Raw genomic sequence first — 4,676 nt, forward strand, 5'->3', positions numbered from 1 at the left:
CCCTCTGAGAACTGCTTTCATTGCATCCCATAAATTCCGATAAGTTGTGGTTGAATTTTCATTGAATTCTAGACATTGTTGAATTTCTTGTTTAATTTCATCTGTGACCCATTGATTGATGAGTAGGGTGTCATTTAATTTCCATGTATTTAGGGTTTTTTTTTTCTGGTTTCTTTTGTCATTTGTTTCCAGTTTCATTGCACTGTGGTCAGATAATATGCATGGGATAATTTCTGTTTTCTTGCATATACTTGAGTATGACCTATGGACTAGCATGTGGTCTATTTTAGAAAATGATCCATGTGCAGCTGAAAAAATGTGTATTCAGCTGTGTTTGGGTGGAACACTCTGTATATATCCACCAAGTCCATTTGTTCTAAGCTCTGGTTGAGTTTTGCTACTTCTTTACTAATTTTTTGTCTGGTTGACCTGTTTTTGGGATAAGGGGGTGTTAAGGTCTCCTGTTAAGATTGTGGTATTGGATATTACATTTTTCATGTCTATTAAGATTTGTCTTATATAGTTGGGTGCTCCCGTGTTTGATGCATACATATTTATGAGTGTTACCTCTTTTTCTTGAATTTTCCCCTAACCAGTATATAGTGGCCTTCTTTATTTCGTTTGATCATTCTTGGTTGAAGTGGAGACTGTCTGAGAATAGGATTGCTACCCCTGCTTTTTTCTGAGGTGCTCAGGCATGTAGTATTTTTTTCCATCCTTTGACTTTCAGCCTATGAATTTCTTTGTCAGTTAAGTGTGTTTCTTGTATATAGCATATTGTTGGATTTTGTTTCCTCATTTACTCTGCCGGTCTGTTTCTCTTAATTGGTGAATTGAGTCCATTTACATTGATGGTTACAATTGAGATGTGTTGACTTACGATTGACATGTTATTTACTTGCTGTTGTTTTATTCCTTTTTGTCCTGTGTTTAATTGTTTGCCCTATTTAGTGGGTTCCTTCTGTTCTCATTGGTGGAGTTCTGATCATTTTGGTCCTTCTATAGTACATCTTTCAGTAGTCTGTGTAGGGCTGGCTTTGTCATCATGAAATTCTTTAGTTGTTCTTTGTCATGAAAGTATTTCACTTCTCTATCAAACTTGAAAGAGAGTTTTGCAGGGTATAGTAGTCTGGGCTGGAATTTGTTTTCATAGAGGACCTGAAGTACTCTGCTCCATGCTCTTCTTGCCTGCATGGTTTGTGAAGAGAAGTCAGCTGTAATTCTCATGGTTTTTCATTTGAATGTGACCTGCTTCTTTTCTCTAATAGCTTTCAGTATATTATTCTTGTGCTGGATTTGTGGGATCTTGATTATTCTATGTCTCAGTGTGTTTTTAATTGAGTTGAAGTTATTTGGCATTCTCTATGCTTGGTTACCTGAACGTCAGATTGTCTCCTCATATTTGGGAAGTCTTCTGCTACTACTTCTGCCCATATTATTTTTATATCATTTGTGTTGACTCCTTCTTTTTCAGTGATACCTATTAGTCTCACATTGTTCATCTTTGCATCGTCTTGCAGGTGATGAATTATTTTTTCCTGCATCCTTAGTTGTTTTTAAGAGATCTTTTCTTACTTTTTCACTAGCTGCATCAGTGTCTTCAAGATCTGAAACTCTGTCTTTACTTTCACTCAAATGGTTTTGCAGGCTTGTAATTGAGATTTTAAGATCCTCTATATCTCTTTGACTCTACTTCTGCAATCTATTTGTTTCCTGTATTGCTCATTCAAAGAATCTGTCATTTTTCTAATGTCCTCTATTTTTTTATCAATGTCTTCTTTAGAAGCTGTTATTAATTCTTTTATTGCAGTTTTTTTCAGATTTGGTTTCCTCCATATGTTTCTGTATTTTATTCTTTAGTTCAGATGCTATGAATTCAGAGATTTCTTTTTTTGTTCCAGAAATTAATTCTGCCATACCTTTCTGCTGTTGTTTCTTTACTTCCAACACTATTAATTCATACATTTCAGCTGAGCTAGTGTTCTCTGCACTTGTTCCGGGTTGGATTGAGGCCTGAGATTGCATTTTGATTCTAATCTTTGTCATTTCATATAGCACTGACCTCTGACCTTTGGTGTAGAGCTTTGGTGCAGTTATAACCTTAGCACCTACTGAAATTTGGGTGCAGATGTATTAAGTTTGAGTTTATCCAGTTATGCCTGGCCTGGGTCTAGCTGTTGTGTTCAGCTGCTTTCTGCTGCAGCCCTTGTAACTGAACCTGTTGTGCCCCTTTGGTGCAACAGTGAACCTGTGGTGCCCTTCTGTTGTGCCCCTGGCCCAGGAGGCACAGGGGAGTGCAGAAGGTCTCCCATACACTAGCCAGTCCTGGGCTTCAACTGGATCTGGGGGCCCGGAGAGCATCGCAGAAGTTCTCACTCACTGGGTGGCCTTGGGTCTGGGGGCTCTAGAGGGGTGGAGGTGTCCCGAGGGTGCTGAAGAGGGTCTCATGTGGCGTGCCTGGGTTTTGGTCCAGAGAGGTCCGGTGGGCACAGGGAAGCAGGAAGCTCTCCCACACACTCGGCAGGCCTGGGCTGGGCTGGATCTGGGGCTCCCAAGAGCATTGCAGAACTTCTCAATCACTTGGCGGGCTTGGGGGCGGGGGCTCCAGAGGCCCTCATATCAGGGGCTGGCCTGGGCTTGATCCAGGGAGATCCAACCAGCGCAGGAGAGCGCAGGAGCTCACACCCACACTCGCTGGGCCTGAGCTTGGGCTGGAACCTGTGTAATTAATAAAGCACGGGGGCTTACTTGCCTCAGAACTCTGCAGGAGGGAAGGTCTGAGGACCCGGTGACACCAACTGGAAAGGGCCTCTGAGTTGCATCACAAATAGCAGAAGATTAATAACCAATCATGTGCTAGATGGAGGAAGAGGAAACTGGGCCAAACTTCATTCTTTACCACACCTGTGACAGCAGCATGAATTTAGGTATGAGGAGAGAGCCGTTGCGACCTTAGCAGCTCTTAACAGGTGCCACCTTTTTAGTTCTATACCCATGCGTGTATTTATTTAGTAGTGCTGGCAGCTGAGCCCTAATACTCTAGACAAGCACCCCTCCCCGAGCCATGTGATCAGCCTAGACATGCCCCCAACAGTTTCGAAGCCCGTTCAGTTTAAGCATGAGTTCTGGAGACGTTTCTGTTTGTTTGCTAGCTTTGAGGGGAAGGGTCTTGCTATATGTGCTTAAGCCTGACCTTGAACTCATACGTAGCCCAGGCTGACTTCAGACCTGTAGCGCTCCTCCTGCCTCAGCCTCTTGAGTGCTAGAAGAGGTATGCACCCCATGCCTGGCTGGAGGGGGGATTAAAACCATAACAATCACTATTTTCATAATGTTACAGTTAAATTCTAATTCCAACTCAGGGAGTATACACATCTGTACCACCTAAGTCCACATGTCTCAAGCAAACCATTTAGAGCCAAACAACCAACCTTGCACTCTCTCGACCCTTACTGGTTAATAGTCCTTAATAAAACACTACTGCAAAAGCAAAGTAGATGAAACAGATCTCAGCAAGACATACACCTGTGTCTAAGTGGACGACATCTCTATACCATGCTTCTAAGTGGACGTAGTCATGTAGTCCTGTGATTCCAGCTATTAGGAGGCCAAGGCAGGAGGGTCGCCATAAGTTTGAGGCTAGCCTGGGCTACATGGTCAGTTTAAAGCTGGCTGAACTACATAACAGACACCCTCCCCCCAAAAAAGAATATAATGTTTTTGGTTTTTTTTTTTGTTTTGTTTTGTTTTTTTTGTTTGTTTGTTTTTGTTTTTGTCTTTTTGAGAGAGTCTTGCTATATGCAGCTCAGGCTGTCTGGTTTTGAGTTCACTTTGTGGTCCAGGCTGGTCTCAAATCCACAATGATCCACCTGCCTTGGCCTTCTGAGTGCTGGGATTACAGGTATGTGCCACCATTCCTGGCTTAAGAATACCATTCTTTGCTTTGTATTTAATTATTAGGTTTTATTTATAATCGTTTTGTTTGTGGAAACGTAAGCAAAAAGCATTGCTCCTTATACCTGCTTTTAATCCCCTGAACTTTCCCTATTGCTAACATCTTGCATTAGTGAAACCCCATTCTTTATATCCTGTGATATTTAAATAATTGGAGACAGCTACAACTTTGGCAAATAAGTAAATAAATATTGTTCTGATCTTAGGTAGTCCACTCTGTTAGTTGCTGCCAGCAGTACTTTGGCATTTCTGATATTCAGCCTAAAATTGTTTTATTGGGTAGGAATTCCTACGTTAAATTCCTGATCAGCTCCTTGAGGGTATCATGTATGAGCAGATATGGAAAAGAAGCCCTGAACTGTAGACTAAGATTCTGCCCCTCAAGTGCCCCTCATCTGTTGACAATGAATCTCTTTAGTGCTGAAACTAGACTGGGGCTCAAAATCTGGAACAGGGCTTTTCAGTTCAAGATTTCATTCATTGATCAATTCTTTGTTCGCAGTGGGAGAGGGCCGGCCAAATAGCTCAGCAGGTTAAAGCACCTGCAATAAGGCACAAGGACCTGCAAGCCCCACCCCCAAGGTGCGCTGAGACGGCAACTGAGACTGGGCGTGGTGGCACGCACCTGTAATGCTGGCTCTCGGGAGGCTGTAAACAGGCGGATCACTACGAGTTCAGTCTAGCAGTGAGACCCCAAATACCCTGTAGATCCTTCCTTAAAA

Source organism: Octodon degus, unplaced genomic scaffold (genome assembly GCF_000260255.1).
Source record: "Octodon degus isolate 3935 unplaced genomic scaffold, OctDeg1.0 scaffold00017, whole genome shotgun sequence".
NCBI lineage: Eukaryota > Metazoa > Chordata > Mammalia > Rodentia > Octodontidae > Octodon > Octodon degus.